Source organism: Rutidosis leptorrhynchoides, chromosome 8 (genome assembly GCF_046630445.1).
Source record: "Rutidosis leptorrhynchoides isolate AG116_Rl617_1_P2 chromosome 8, CSIRO_AGI_Rlap_v1, whole genome shotgun sequence".
In the NCBI taxonomy this organism is placed as follows: domain Eukaryota; kingdom Viridiplantae; phylum Streptophyta; class Magnoliopsida; order Asterales; family Asteraceae; genus Rutidosis; species Rutidosis leptorrhynchoides.
Genome location: NC_092340.1, coordinates 372,907,233 through 372,925,465, shown reverse-complemented (window position 1 = coordinate 372,925,465; position 18,233 = coordinate 372,907,233).

The window sequence follows — 18,233 nt, the reverse complement described above, 5'->3', positions numbered from 1 at the left end:
TTGCTGTATGCTACTACTTTCTCGCTACTGCATGCTACTATCTGCCTTTGATTTCATGTTACTTTTGTTTAGTACTGTTGTTATTGCCATGATATGTACTGCGATAGACGATCTAGGTTGCTGTAGTGCCTGATTACGTGCTTGCTATATGTCTTACTGACATGGAAAAAGTTATTTTTCCTTGTTCAGATGTCAGACATGCTGCCCATGACCTTTGACTTCGAGAGTGACTCAGAGACGACTGTTGTCTCGCCTACTATTGTTGCTGACTCACCGCTACCCTTCGACGACTCTGGCGATTCACCTTCTGGAGATAGTGGACTCGTGCTTGACCTGATTGACGTCTCAGACGGAGACGAGGATCCCGAGATGACTCCAGCACCACCCAGCCCTAGACTCCCGGAGCCACAGCACCATTCCTGTGGTACTGTGATCCCTGGGGGAAATGGAGACGGTCCTTTTTGTAACGAGCATGGACATTGGACTAGACGCACCGCTGATGGACGTGTTATACCGATTCTACCAGGCAGATATCGACTTATGACCATCGGCCAGACGCTTTCTCCCGCCCGCGACGATCCTGCATTACCTTCCGACGATTTAGACAGATCATCATCCGACGACTCCAATGAGGAGGATCCCGAGGAGGATTCTGAGGAGGACCCTGAGGAGGATCTCGTGCAGCCGCCCTCTACCCCGCCGAAGAAGCAGTATTGTTTCAATGGTACTATTATTCCAGGGGTTAACGGAGGAAGACCGTTCGTGGACGCACATGGACAGTTGGTTAGGGTCACAGCCCGTAAGAGGGTAATACCGTATCATGCCGATCCATTCGTGCATAAGACCGCCCGCACTGTGACGTCTACATCTGCACCACCTGCACCATCTACACCATCTGCACCACCTGCCCCACCAGTATCCCCCGTCGTCGAGGAACTGACGAGGGAAGTTCATGCCCTCCGTGCTCGGGTAACTGAGCTCGAAGATCAGATGTCCCACCTGATGGACATCATTTACCCACCTTCGACCTAGGACTATTGTATTAGATTTCCTTATGTATTCCGTTTGTAGTTTCCTATTTTTCATTAATGTATTGTACGAACCTCATGCCATTGTACGTAACTTTCTTATTATGAATGGAATTACTGCTGCTTAATTGTTGTACGGCGTTTTATTACATGTTGTCTTTTGTGCTACCTGCTGCTAGTTTTCCATGCTTAGTTATCGTGTGTTGTGTTGTTTCCGTACTGTTTACCTTATGCTATGACGTTACCGATTATCGGATTTTGACTTAAGTAGAAATTTTTGTTTGGAAGATCGATGGCTAACGAAAGAGGTCTGCGAGAAATCCCCACCACAGCTCATATCGAGGAGATGATAGCTGTAGTGACCCGAACTTTTCCATGGTTATATATATTAATTGAGATTGATATTTACATGACTAAATGTTTCCAACGTGTTAAGCAATCAAACTTGTTAAGACTTGATTAAATGAAATAAGTTTCATATAGACAATTGATCACCCAAGTTGACTGGTGATTCACGAACGTTACAAATTTGTAAAAACTACATGTTGTGGTACATATAGATATATATATATATATATATAGTTGACATGAGATTATGATGAGTAAGTATCTCACTAAGTATATTAACAATGTGTGATATACATAAGAAATGAGATTACTAAGTTAAGAAACTCGAAATGATATATATAACGATTATTGTTATGATAACGTCTACTAAATACATATGTTCTTCTGGGAAAATGATTTTTCATATGAACATGAAACTATATCCAAAAATCTTGGTTAAACTCAAAGTGAAAGTATGTTTTTCAAAATGGTCATCAAGATGTCGTTCTTTCGACGGAAATGACTACCTCTTTAGTAATTGACATGTAACTTAAATTTCCAACTATAAACCTATACTTTTTCTGTTTGGATTCTTAAATTAGAGTTCAATATGAAACCATAGCAATTTGATTCACTCAAAACGGATTTAAAATGAAGAAGTTATGGGTAATACAAGATTGGATATTTTTGATCTTTTTAGCTACGGGAAATGTTTAAAAAATCTATACAAATCATATCCTAGCTAACTTATATTGTATTATACATGTATTCTAATATATTATGTAATCTTGGGATACCATAGACACGTATGCAAATGTTTTGACATATCATATCGACCCATGTATATATATATTATTTGGAACAACCATAGACACTCTATATGCAGTAATGTTGGAGTTAGCTATATAGGATTGAGGTTGATTCCAAAAATATATATACTTTGAGTTGTGATCTAGCCTGAGACGTATATACACTGGGTCGTGAATTGATTCAAGATAATATATATCGATTTATTTCTGTACATCTAACTGTGGACAACTAGTTGTAGGATATTAACTAGGACTGCTGACTTAATACACTCAAATCTTTAAAACATAATAAAAATGGTTGTAATTATATTTTGATCATACTTTGATATATATGTACATATTTGTATAGGTTCGTGAATCGATCCGTGGCCAAGTCTTATTTCCGAGGAAGGAAATATCTGTGAAAGTGAGTTATAGTCCCACTTTTAAAATCTAATATTTTTGGGATGAAAATACATGCAGGTTTTATAAATAATTTACAAAATAGACACAAGTACGTGAAATTACATTCTATGGTTGAATTATCGAAATCGAATATGCCCCTTTTTATTAAGTCTGGTAATCTAAGAATTAGGGAACAGACACCCTAATTGGCGCGTGTAACGACCCAGATTTTTCCAATCGTTTTATACTTATGAGATTAATATTTATATAAATTAAACCTTACCAACATGATAAGCAATCCAAATTGTTGAGACTTGTGTTTTTGAAAAGAGTTTTACACAACGTTTGACCGTCCAATTTAACTGATGATATCACGAACTATATAACATACGATAATTATACATTTGTGTATATATATGTATTTATATATATTTAACATGATCTAAGGAAGGTTTAACATCTCATTGTGTACTAATGACAATGAGTTATAAGTATAATTTTGAAACTACTAACTTAAGTTTTCAAAACGATAACTATACGTAACATTCTTTGATATATATACTTATAACCTATAATGCTTATACATGTATCGTATATATAATGTATTTAATCACTTTTAAGGACTTAAATACATAAAACAATATAAGTATATTCACAAAAGATAGCTATATTTGAATTCTCATTCCGTTTCCTCGAGATTTCTATACGTATATCTAGGGTATATATACCCGTATCATACCCACCTTCTATATGTATTTACTATTGGTATATACACATCAAATCAACATCCTAATCAACATTATTACTGCCCTAGATATGAGGTAACTAGGATTTGTCAAGTAGCATGAATTATTAGTAAGAAAACAAAATTAGGAATCATTTTCTTTCTTTATAAACTAAAAACGTTTTTTATGAATGAACACCATTTCTTCACTCCATTTTCTCATACCTACACCCTCATTTCTCTCTCAAAATACTCCTAACTTCATACTTGATTATCTCCAAGTATTTTCCCCATCATTTAGCTTCAATTACAAGCCTTAAACACCATAAGAAAACTCTTTCAAGAACATATTAAAATAACCACCCATTTGAAGAAGTATACTTCTAACCTTTTGATCTAACTCCACCAATCTTTGATTCCAAGATTTTTTCTTATCTCTTACAGTAACTTTGTCCAAGTAACTTGAGGTAGTAACCTTGTTCATAATCTTGTTCGATTCATAATTATATAGCTATCTTATTTTATGTTGTAAAATTTTAACAACAAGAACATAGTTTGAATGATTTCAAACTTGTTTGCAAACTAAATAGATCCTTCTAACTTAACTTTTAAAACACTTCAAGACCTGTAATATATCATAATGCTATGCTAACTTAACAAGATATAACTTGGTTTTACAAAGAACACCTTAAAAACTGAATCTACGTCGTCGGAGTGCAACCGGGGGCTGTTTTGGGTTGGATAATTAAAAACCATCTTGAACTTTGAATTGGAAGTTCATGTTCTGGAAAAATGATATATCTTATGAATATGTTAACACATAAAAATTTCATGGTTTAACTCAAAGTGTAAGTATTTTTAGAAAAATGATCATTAAATGTTGTTTTTATGATGGAAAATGATTACTTTCATAAGTTTTACCAAAGTTTGACCTATAACCTGTGATTTCAAATACAAACTAAGGTATTTTCAGTTCATATTCTTAAAATTTGACTCGATCCAAGGAAGTGGCAAGTTGAACCAACAAAAACGGAGTTGTAATGAAGAAACTACGACTAAAACAAGATTGGGTATCCGAAGCTAGTTTAGCTACGAAAATATTTGGAGATAAAGTAAATTAATCATATCTTTTCTAATTAATATGATATTTTATATATAATTACTTATGATTTGATTTTATATATTTCAGGACCACCCGTAAACAACACGAGAAGATTAATCATAAGACCTCATGATTGTACGCAACACGTCATTTGACAACACGGTACTTTATGTACGCAACACGTCATTTGACAACATGGTACCATGGGTCGAGATTAATTCTGATCAATACGAATACGACGGGGTCTTTATTTATTTTATTGAGCAACTAATTGTGGACCACTAACATCGGACTGCTAACTACGGACTAAGAAAATATTAAAAGTATTATAAGTATATGTAACGATTACTTGAAAAGAAAATATGTTGATATATTATATATATATGGTTAGGTTCGTGATATCTATCGGAGACCAAGTCGAGTTAAATACCTTCAAGGCAAAAGTGGTATATAGTCCCACTTTTAAACTCTAAATATTTCGGGATGAGAATACATGCATTTTATGATTTACGTTATGGACACAAGTGATTAAAAATATATATTCTACGTTGAGTTGTACCACTGGCATATTTCCCTGTAACTTGGAAACTACTATTTACATGAGGTATTGTAAACGCGAATCCTGTTGATAGATCTATCGGGCCTGACAACCCCAACCGGACTGGACGACCAGTATTCAACGGTTGCACAGTACTTCGTTTCGGTGACTACACTTGGTACGGTGTAGTAAGATTTCATAATAAAGGGAATATGCGACGTTGATTAAATGTTAAGTATGGTTATCAAGTGCTCAACAACTTAGAATATTTTTATTAAAACGTTTATATATGAAATCTTGTGGTCTATATTTATAACGCTGCTAGCATTAAACCTATATCTCACCAACTTTATGTTGACGTTTAAAGCATGTTTATTCTCAGGTTCCTAGAAGTCTTCCACTGTTTGAATATATGTTAGAGAAACCATGTGCATGGAGTCATACATGTTTTATTCGAGGAAGCATTGCATTTACAAAATCATCACCGTGTATTTATTTTGACTGCATTGTCAATGGAAGTATTCTTGTAAACTGTTATTTACGGTGATTGTATACATGTAGAAATCATCAGATGTCGAAAACATTGAATTTTAAATATTCATTTATGGTATATCTTTTCAAAAGAATGCAATGTTTATAAAACATATCATATAGAGGTCAAATGCCTCGCGATGTAATCATATGTTATTGTATTCGTCCCTATGGATTGGGTCGGGTCATTTCATGTGGTATCAGAGCGGTGGTCTTAGCGAACCAGGTCTACATTAGTGTGTCTAACTGATAAGTCGTTAGGTTGCATTAGTGAGTATGGACTTCGACCGTGTCTGCATGTCAAAATTTTTCTTATCATTTTGTGTCGAAAATCATCTACTTATCATCTGTAGGAAATTACCTGCTTATCATCTTAAGTCTAAACGCGTCTTACTGCATTCATTGCATGAATGGTGTATAGACAAAATTCATATCTTAGCGTATTTGCTAAATCATATCTATGCGTATCTGTTACTGTAAACTTTGTCTGACATATTCCGTAAATCCCTCCGTAATCTATGAGATATTTTGTTCTATATATGTGGATATTCTATATAATTAGAATACCACCCGATAGCCGGAAAATCATTTAATATCAAAAAATCCTTTATTCAATCATACGAAATGGAACTCGTCACTAGTTGAAGTCCCTCGGATTCCGATATGGAATACCACTCAAGCTCTGAAAGCAGTGTGACCGGAATGGATCAACCAATCAGTCATCATCTATTTTGGATGGATTGGGGATGGGTTCGTAGCCTCCTCAATCATTGGAGATAAGAAGAAGGTGATCCCTTCCATCCACCACATTGCCCTCTTGACGATGAACCTGAAGCACTTACCGGCGAACCTGTTCGAGAAACCATTTTCTCTCTCATTTCCAGAGTATCTCGTCACGATTATATACTACATCAAATTCTAGATTTTATTTATCCGCTCGTCCGAACCGACAATCACCCCGGTGTAATAGAAGAAGTCAACGAGCTTCGCACTCGGGTAGTGGCTTTGGAGAATACGGTACGAAGGTTACAAACACCATCAGCAGCATCAGCAGCATAACCAGTACCGTCAATAACATCAACATCGCAAGCCTCAATACCCTAAGCACCAGCAGCATCACCAGCATCAACGTTATCACCATCATCAACATCAACAGGATCATTACCACCACCAACAATCACATCTGCATCACACGCCTCAATATCACCATCCGTACCTCGGATATCAACGTCACACGTACCATAGATACCAAGAAGTACCAACAACAACAAACGATGAAGTATTGATTCATAACTTCATCGGAGAAACATTCTATGGTGATTATGTAATCTCTAAAGACATAGAGATTACCTATTTCTGCCTTAACCATAAATCAGATGAGTGAACAGAAATGATAAAAGGAAGAGTAGAAACCCTGACAAGAATGATGCGTAAGGTACAAGCTAGACTGTTTTACCAACAGCATCAGCAGTACCCTTAGCCTCACCAACACAGTCAGTGCTGTCAACATCGTTAGAATCGTCAGCAACTTTAACATCACAAGCTCCACCAGTTCAAGAATCACCGTGGACATCATCAATAACGCGTATATTGCATCAACGAGTTATGAAGTATTAACTCATTCTTCTGAAGAATTTATATAAATATTTTATATATATGAATTCGGAAACCAAAATAAATCTTTTCGTACTAAGCTATTAAGTATGAATTGAAAAAGGGTAGATACTACTCGTTTAAATTCATATTACAAATATGCAATGATGTACGTCTTTCGTCAGCAACTTAATCATCGTTAACTACAATCCCTGTTTCAATTCAATGAATTTCGTTTTATAATAAACCAAGTGTATTATTCAATAATATGTTTGATTTTACACTTTCATCTTCAATGTACTCGAAGCTTACTGGGAAACAACATTCATATCTTGCGAAGTTAGCAAGAGTTCAATGAGTATCAGCATGATTCACTAAGGAAATATATATAAGAATAAATAATGAAGTATTGATCCATAACTTCATTAATATTCTGTGAAGAATATGTGGTTCCTAATCGTTTTAGAGATTACTTATTCTAGCTCAAACTGAAAATCAAATGAGTCTAATATTATATTGACTTGTTAAATTCATGATTACATCTGAAGAAGATATATATGTGTAGAGACCCGTCCTAATCCATCTAGACAAAGTCCGTATCGATTATAGATGATTCATAATAGTTGATTTCATCGCGAGGTACTTGACCTCTATATGATACATTTTACAAACATTGCATTCGTTTTTGAAAAGACAATATTTCATTACATCGAAAGTTGATGGCATGCATACCATTTCATAATATATTTAACTATAATTGACTTAATATTAATCTTGATGAACTCAACGACTCGAATGCAACGTCTTTTGAAATACGTCATGAATGACTCCAAGTAATATCCCTAAAATGAGCAATTGCACAGCGGAAGATTTCTTTAATACCTGAGAATAAACATGCTTTAAAGTGTCAACCAAAAGGTTGGTGAGTTCATTAGTTTAACATAAATAATCATTTTCATCATTTTAATAGACCACAAGATTTTCATTTCTCATAAATATACGTCCCATGCATAGAGACAAAAATATCATTCATATGGATTGAACACCTGGTAACCAACCTTAACAATATGCATATAGAATATCCCCATCATTCCGGGATCCTCCTTCGGACATAATATAAATTTCGAAGTACTAAAGCATCCGGTACTTTGGATGGGGCTCGTTGGGCCCGATAGATCTATCTTTAGGATTCGCGTCAATTAGGGTGTCTGTTCCCTAATTCTTAGATTACCAGACTTAATAAAAAGGGGCATATTCGATTTTGATAATTCAACCATATAATGTAGTTTCGATTACTTGTGTCTATTTCGTAAAACATTTATAAAAATTGCGCATGTATTCTCAGCCCAAAAATATAAAGGGTAAAAAGGCAAATGAAACTCACCTAATGTATTTTGTAGTAAAAATACATATGACTATATTGAACAACTGAACAATGCAGAATTGGCCTCGGATTCACGAACCTATATCATTTGTGTAATCATTAATATATATATATATATATATATATATATATATATATATAATTGTAATCGAATAAATATCTACCTTATTATTAGTGATATAATTTTTATGTTAATAACTTATATATATTTCATTATTTAATTAAATGCATTCATTTTGTATATAAAAATATTAATATAGTTAAGTTATGTATATTAAATTTACTTTTATATAATTACGCTTTTGTTTACAAAATACTAGTTATAATAACACTAGAATAATTATACTGATAATAATAATAATTTTCATAGTACTAATAATATTAATGATAATATTAATAATAGTTTTTATAAAAATATAGATTTAAAGTAAAGATACTTTTAGTAGTAATTATATTAATTTTCAATTATAATAGTACTTGTTAAAGATATTCGTATTAACGAAAATGCTAATATTAATAATAATACTTACGTCCATATTAATAATACTATCAATTTTAAAATTATACTAATACTAATAGTAAGGATGTTAATAATAATAATAATAAAACTTATAATAATAATAATAATAACAATAATAATAATAACAATAATAATAATAATAATAATAATAATAATAATAATAATAATAATAATAATAATAATAATAATGATAATAATCATAGTTGTAACTAGGGTTATGCTAATAATAATAATAAAAGGGTAACTAACACTAGTATTAGTAATAATGATAATACTAATAGCTAATGTTCGTAATACATAATAATAATAATACTAATAATTATGATTTTAATACTTAATGATAATAACAATAATAATAATCATGATATTCATAACAGTTAATATTTATAATAATAATATTAGTAAAACCTTTAATTCTTGCAACTATGATGTTAATAAAAATTACTATATTACTAATAATAACAATCATAGTAATAATCATAATAATATCAATAATAATAATCGTAATAATAAAAATAATAATAATGATAATAATTATAAAGAAAAAGAAAACTACCTCAAAAAGCTTTCTAAAAAAAAACTGCCTTCTACAAGTCTCGAACCCTTGACCTCATGCTAACCCGCAAACAACCTTAACCATCCCTCCAACCCAGCTTTCTTGATTAATTATACTGCCTAACAAGATTTAACTCGAATTATTATATGTTCATCTCTTCCTTCTCCATTTTTGTCAAATCGCTTTTATTCAGTTCTTTAAAACAATGAATTGGATTTTTAAAGTTGCAAACGAAAAATACAAAACAGATTAAGAGTATTTGTATTAAGGGAAATGAAAAAAAAAATATAAAAACAGCATCGATGATACTACTGCTCGTCGCTGTTGGTGTATAAAAAAAAATTTGATTTCATAATTTAGAATGTTTTAAATAAATGTCACAACGTGAATTAGATTGTAAATACTTCGTATAAACGTTCCAATTCATCAATTTAACTTAAATCTTAACAGGTAACATGAATTTGATCAAAGAACATTAGTTGACTTTTAAAAACTAAAACTTTGACTTCGAAATTTGAGTTTGTTAGAAAGAATTTAGATTTGAAACTTTGCAGATAGTTTGAGCATAAGATTCCTAACAACACTACATTATTACTTTTTGCAATTGAATTCAAATTCTAGTTTTTGTATTTTGAACCAAGAACACTATAAACCCACATCTTGATTTTTGAATTTAAGATTGTTTTAGTTAATAATTCCTACATCAAATATGTTTTAAATGATCCTTGAAAACTTTCTGGATCATCAAATAAACTTAAAACATAAAGACAAGTTCGAATTTTACCATGAATGATTCGGTTGACTTTTTGGAAATAATCTTTGACTCCAAAATTCTTATTCGATATTAAAAATTGAGGAATGAAACTTCACAGATAGTTTTAGAGGAAGATTCCTAACAACTTGGCATTAATATATTTTGGAAATTGGTTCAATTTCGAATTTGGCTAAAAAAAATGAACGTACAGAGGGTTCAAGCTGTGTTTATGTGTTTTGGTTTGATTTTTCTTCCCTTCTCTCTTGAATTGTAGTTAAAGTGTTTATGGGGTAGGAATGAGAATTAAACAGTCATAATATTCGATTATATTTGTTTTGTAGTCAAGATTTGTCTCGACAGGATTTTGGAGCAAGGACAGTGAATCAACTAACAGAGAAAAAAAATACAGTGACAATGATATGCAACAGAATTTGTTGTTATCTGAATAATATATTCAGTGTTTTTAATTATTAAATAAAATATGTTAGTGGTAATAAAATACTTATAATGATAATAATGGAATTTATAATAATATTAATAATAATAATAGAAATAGAAATAATAATAATAATAATAATAATAATAATAATAATAATAATAATAATAATAATAATAATAATAATAATAATAATAATAATAATGTCATAATAATAACTAAGATCCTAATTTTATTACTACTTATAATAATAATGTTATTAGTAATATTAATAATAATATTAGTAATAATATAACAAATCAAGTGTTTATAATAATTTTTAATAATACTGTTTATCAATATTCATAATGATAACAATAACATTTAGTAATAATAATAATATTTTTACTAATGGTAATGATGTTAACTACAATACTATGTATAACAATAATATTATTAATAACAATAATACGAATAATTTATATACATGTATCCATTTCTATATTTATATATTATCTATAATAATATATCTAACGCTGATGTTAATAATGTTAATAAAAATAATTTTATTATTAATGGTACTGATAATATTATTAGTTAACTTTACTGATAATAATATTAACAATACTAATATAACCATTTATGCTTATCTACATTCCTATATATATATATATATATATATATATATATATATATATATATATATATATATATATATATATATATATATTCATTTTAACCAACTTATTACCTTGCATATTATTTTACTTATTTGTTATTATTTCAAATTATTATATATATACTTACGTTTATATATTTATATATACGTATTCATTAATTTTGCAACCAATAGTTCGTGAATCGTCGGGAGTAGTCAAAGGTTAAATGCATACACGAACACAGTTCAAAGTTTTCGAGACTCAACATTATAGATTTTGCTTATTGTGTCGCAATCATATAAAGATCAAGTTTAAATTTAGTCGGAAATTCCCGGGTCACTACAGTACCTACCCGTTAAAGAAATTTCGTCCCGAAATTTGAGTGAGGTCGTCATGGCTAACTATAAAAATGTTTTCATGACGAATATGAGTTGATAAATAGAGTTTTATCATCATTGAGTAATATGGATAAAACAATTTGATTATTCGAAGAGCACGAGTGAAGCTATTCACAAAAGAATGAAATGAGAAACAAAGATTTGTTTTTAGCTTTTGACGTAGTCAGGTTTGAATTCCGGAATTCAAGGGATTTAAAAGAAAATCTTGAAGATCTATAAGATCTGATTCTTCGGGATTTATGGAAATTAAGATCTCTTTAATTAAATACGGTGATCTGCCCCGATTACTACGTCTGATATTTCCTTTATAAATTTACCTTTTCCGTTCCATTTGTTTTCACCACTTCTATACTCAATTTCCAAATTCAAAAGATTTATGAAAATGCTTAACCCTGTTCTATTCCTTGTTCTTATTCTAACTATCGCAATGATCGTTCTTCTTTTCCAACTACCACCTGAAGAATATGTTTATTTCTATTATGCTCTAGGGATTATTGTACTTATAATCCTCCCGTGTCTTTACACTGCTATACGTACTGATATCCACGGTTTGTAATTTAGGTGTTGTCATTAGGCTTTATATTTTCTCTTATATTTTGGATCTCTTTGCCTTTTTATTATCCTCCCGCCCTCTAGTAAAGCGAGTAATGGTCCAGACTTCGTAAGTATGGAATTTCGGATAAACATCATGTTTTAAATAAGAAAGAAGGTATTAGCACGATTTGATTTGTCAAATTATCAGAATCACTGAGTAAAGAACTATCAAGAATATATATTCTTGATATGTTCAGAAGTTACGCAGAATGAAAGAGTTATGTAACATGACACGTGATGACGTTATGATCTGTGAATCATCACGTCTCATTAGAAACTCAGCATGACTTACTGTAATATAATCACGTTGATCAAGTGTCATTATATTATACTAACTCATGCATTAGTTCTCAACATTACTTCAATAACATTCATATTTTAGGCTCGAAAGTTTACATAATATAGAAACTAATAGTTTCTATATGATGTAACACTGATAGCACGAAGAGATTAATGATTTCGGACGAGAATATTTATGAAAATATCTTCAGAAATATCGAAGATATTTATGATGATATTTTGGAATCTCTAAGTTCGATGGTTGATGAAGAAAGATTTTTTGTAAGATTTTAACATGACTTCGGAGCAGGATATTCTCTAAAGATTTCATCGAATCTAGAACTACCTGGATTCTTTGAATATAGGATATGGTCCTTGTATTTGTCCTTGGTCTCCTTCGTGGTTAGCTCAATCCGTTTTCTAGTTCCAACTTTTCTGAGCTTTTCCAACCTAATATTCTTTATCATCACTTCCGATGATTGAGGTCGTTTACGGTTATCTATGATTTCTGCTGCTTCATTCAGCTTCTTCAATATTTAGAGTATTGATTTATAGACTGAGTGCTTTTCAGAATTTCAGAATGAAAGATCATAATTCTAAGTGATAAATGTTATACATATAACAGTTGATGTAGCTATGCTGTGAGTTTTTAAAGTACTGATTGATGATTCCTGATAATTGGTATGACAATTATTGTTACAAGATGTAGATGAGTACCTGATAGAGTTTCAACGAACAATAATGATTTTTCGGAAAGTCAAAGATCAATGAAGTTGCTGGTAAGTTTACCGCTAATGTGGTGGAGTATAAATGGTTCTCCGGTAACGATGACGAAAGGTAAACTTATATATCAAAGTTATAGTAGAGTTTACTCGAATGAAAAGTCGAAATTGATTTGCTGAAGCTGTGACAAATTTGGCTAATTTGAAAAGGAATTGCAATGTTATTTTCGGTAATAACAATGCTAAGGAGTTAGCACAGATACGTGTTAAAAGTTTACTCAGGTTCTGAGTGTTTTCGGAGGCATAACTCTATGTATCAATCTTTTCTTCCTTAGATGTAGTGCGGTTGGTTCATCCTCTCGATTGAGGTGTTTTCAAGAATCATGAAAAGTTTGAACGTAGATTGGAATCGTCAAAATACAAATGAGGTTTAAGATGAAATCAAGTGGCAAACTTGAAGAATTGTTTAGTTTCATATATTATAATCAATATTTTAATTCATTTTAATTGTCCAATGTTATTAGTCCACAGTCGATAGTTCACAGTTGACAGTCCAATAATTCATATATAATTTAATATATAATATTCAAATTAATTAATACGTATCGTGACCCGTGTACATGTCTCACACTCGATCACAACTCAAAGTATATATATTATTATAGAATCAACCTCAACCCTGTATAGAGAACTCGATCATTACTGCATATAGAGTGTCTATGGTGATTCCAAATAATGTATATAGATGCGTCGATATGATATGTCAAAACCTTGTATACATGTCCCGATATTTAAAGTGCGTAAAAATAAATAACAGAAATTAAATGACGATAAATAAAATTGCGAGAATGTAAATTGCGATAATTAAATTGCTATAAAATAAAATGTAATACGGAATTAACAGTTAGCTAGGAATAGTTAGCTAGGATCTTGTTAGCGTGGTTTCTTAACAAAATTTCATATTGTTAATTAGTCTGTTTCTAATCAATTTTTATTGTGTCCATTATTTCTTCATTATGCCACTTGTTGGATTCTGATAGGTCAAAATCCAAATATAAAATTGAATTTGAATGAAAATAGTTATTCTTTGGTGAACGGATACGTATATCGGTGGTTGTAAATATGATATTAAATGAATGTTGAATCAGATTCGAAGAATGTACAGTATAACTTATTAAAGTGAAATCTAAATATTCCTCAGGTATTACCTACCCGTTAAAATATTTTCACCATTAACAGTTTGTACAAAAGAATTTTTAATTACAGTCTTTATGAAAAAATATATATACATATATATTTTCTTCAGATGTAATTATGGATTTAATGAGTCAATATAATATTAGACTCATTTGATTTTCGGTTTGAGCTAGAATAAGTAATCTCTAAAACTATTAGGAACCACATATTCTTCGCAGAATATTAATGAAGTTATGGATCAATACTTCATCGTTAATAGTTGTTGTTGGTACTCCTTGGTATCTATGGTGCGTAGGATATTGATGTTCGAGGTACAGATTGGGATGTTGAGACGTGTGATACGGATGTTGCTGTTGGCAGTGGTGATGGTACTGTTAATGTTGCTGATGGTGGTACTGTTGGTGCCAGTGATGTTGCTGAAGCTGGTACGTTTTACACCATATTTTCAAAATTACAACTCGGATGCGAAGCTCGTTGACTTCTTCGATTACTCCGGGATGATTTTTTTTTGTCAGAACGAGCGGATGAATAAGGTTTAGAATTGTGGGTAGAATCTAATCGTGTCGAGCTACTCTGGAAATGAGAGAGGAAATGGTGTCTCGAACAGGTTCGCCGGTAAGTGCTTCAGGTTCTTTGCCAAGAGGTGAATACGGTTGGTGGAAAGGATCGACTTATTCTCATCTTCATTGATTAAGTCGACTACGAACCCATCAGATGAATTGGGGATGGCTGATTGATTGATTCATTCTGGTGACACCGTTTTCGAAGCTTAGGTGAATATCCATGTCGGAATAGTTGTCGGAATAACTATCGGAATAGCTATCGAAATCTGAGTGACTCGAACTGGTTGAGGGATTCATCCCGTACAATCAGATGAAGGATTTTTGATAAGAAATAGATTATAGGATGTAGATTAGTACCCTGCAATACATAATTGTCATATGCATATATAATACTAAAATCCCATAAGTTACGGAGGAATCTACGGAAGCTGTCAAGCAAAGTCTACAATAACAGATACGTTAAGATATGAATTTTGCCTATACACTATTCAGTCAATGCAGTAAAATATGTCTAGACTAAGAATGATAAGCATGTAATTTTCGACACTAAATGATAAGCAAAACTTTTGACATGCAGACACGGTCGAAGTCCAGACTCACTAATGCATCTAAACAATTATCAGTTAGACACGCTAATGCAAGACCTGGTTCGCTAAGACCACCGCTCTGATACCAACTGTAGAGACCCGTCCTAATCCATCCAGACAAAGTCCGTATCGATTATAGATGATTCACAATAGTTGATTTCATCGCGAGGTACTTGACTTCTATATGATACATTTTACAAACATTGCATTCGTTTTTGAAAAGACAATATTTCATTACATCGAAAGTTGAAGGCATGCATACCATTTCATAATATATCTAACTATAATTGACTTAATATTAATCTTGATGAACTCAACGACTCGAATGCAACGTCTTTTGAAATACGTCATGAATGACTCCCAAGTAATATCCCTAAAATGAGCAATTGCACAGAGGAAGATTTCTTTAATACCTGAGAATAAACATGCTTTAAAGTGTCAACCAAAAGGTTGGTGAGTTCATTAGTTTAACATAAATAATCATTTTCATCATTTTAATAGACCACAAGATTTTCATTTCTCATAAATATACGTCCCATGCATAGAGACAAAAATATCATTCATATGGATTGAACACCTGATAACCGACCTTAACAATATGCATATAGAATATCCCCATCATTCCGGGATCCTCCTTCGGACATAATATAAATTTCGAAGTACTAAAGTATCCGGTACTTTGGATGGGGCTCGTTGGGCCCGATAGATCTATCTTTAGGATTCGCGTCAATTAGGGTGTCTGTTCCCTAATTCTTAGATTACCAGACTTAATAAAAAGGGGCATATTCGATTTTGATAATTCAACCATATAATGTAGTTTCGATTACTTGTGTCTATTTCGTAAAACATTTATAAAAATTGCGCATGTATTCTCAGCCCAAAAATATAAAGGGTAAAAAGGCAAATGAAACTCACCTAATGTATTTTGTAGTAAAAATACATATGACTATATTGAACAACTGAACAATGCAGGATTGGCCTCGGATTCACGAACCTATATCATTTGTGTAATCATTAATATATATATATATATATATATATATATATATATATATATATATATATATATATATATATATATATATATATATAATTGTAATCGAATAAATATCTACCTTATTATTAGTGATATAATTTTTATGTTAATAACTTATATATATATTTCATTATTTAATTAAATGCATTCATTTTGTATATAAAAATATTAATATAGTTAAGTTATGTATATTAAATTTACTTTTATATAATTACGCTTTTGTTTACAAAATACTAGTTATAATAACACTAGAATAATTATACTGATAATAATAATAATTTTCATAGTACTAATAATATTAATGATAATATTAATAATAGTTTTTATAAAAATATAGATTTAAAGTAAAGATACTTTTAGTAGTAATTATATTAATTTTCAATTATAATAGTACTTGTTAAAGATATTCGTATTAACGAAAATGCTAATATTAATAATAATACTTACGTCCATATTAATAATACTATCAATTTTAAAATTATACTAATACTAATAGTAAGGATGTTAATAATAATAATAATAAAACTTATAATAATAATAATAATAACAATAATAATAATAACAATAATAATAATAATAATAATAATGATAATAATCATAGTTGTAACTAGGGTTATGCTAATAATAATAATAAAAGGGTAACTAACACTAGTATTAGTAATAATGATAATACTAATAGCTAATGTTCGTAATACATAATAATAATAATAATACTAATAATTATGATTTTAATACTTAATGATAATAACAATAATAATAATCATGATATTCATAACAGTTAATATTAATAATAATAATATTAGTAAAACCTTTAATTCTTGCAACTATGATGTTAATAAAAATTACTATATTACTAATAATAACAATCATAGTAATAATCATAATAATATCAATAATAATAATCATAATAATAAAAATAATAATAATAATAATAATAATAATAATAATAATAATAATAATAATAATGATAATAATTATAAAGAAAAAGAAAACTACCTCAAAAAGCTTTCTAAAAAAAAAACTGCCTTCTACAAGTCTCGAACCCTTGACCTCACGCTAACCCGCAAACAACCTTAACCATCCCTCCAACCCAGCTTTCTTGATTAATTATACTGCCTAACAAGATTTAACTCGAATTATTATATGTTCATCTCTTCCTTCTCCATTTTTGTCAAATCGCTTTTATTCAGTTCTTTAAAACAATGAATTGGATTTTTAAAGTTGCAAACGAAAAATACAAAACAGATTAAGAGTATTTGTATTAAGGGAAACGAAAAAAAATATATATAAAAACAGCATCGATGATACTACTGCTCGTCGCTGTTGGTGTATAAAAAAAAATTTGATTTCATAATTTAGAATGTTTTAAATAAATGTCACAACGTGAATTAGATTGTAAATACTTCGTATAAACGTTCCAATTCATCAATTTAACTTAAATCTTAACAGGTAACATGAATTCGATCAAAGAACATTAGTTGACTTTTAAAAACTAAAACTTTGACTTCGAAATTTGAGTTTGTTAGAAAGAAT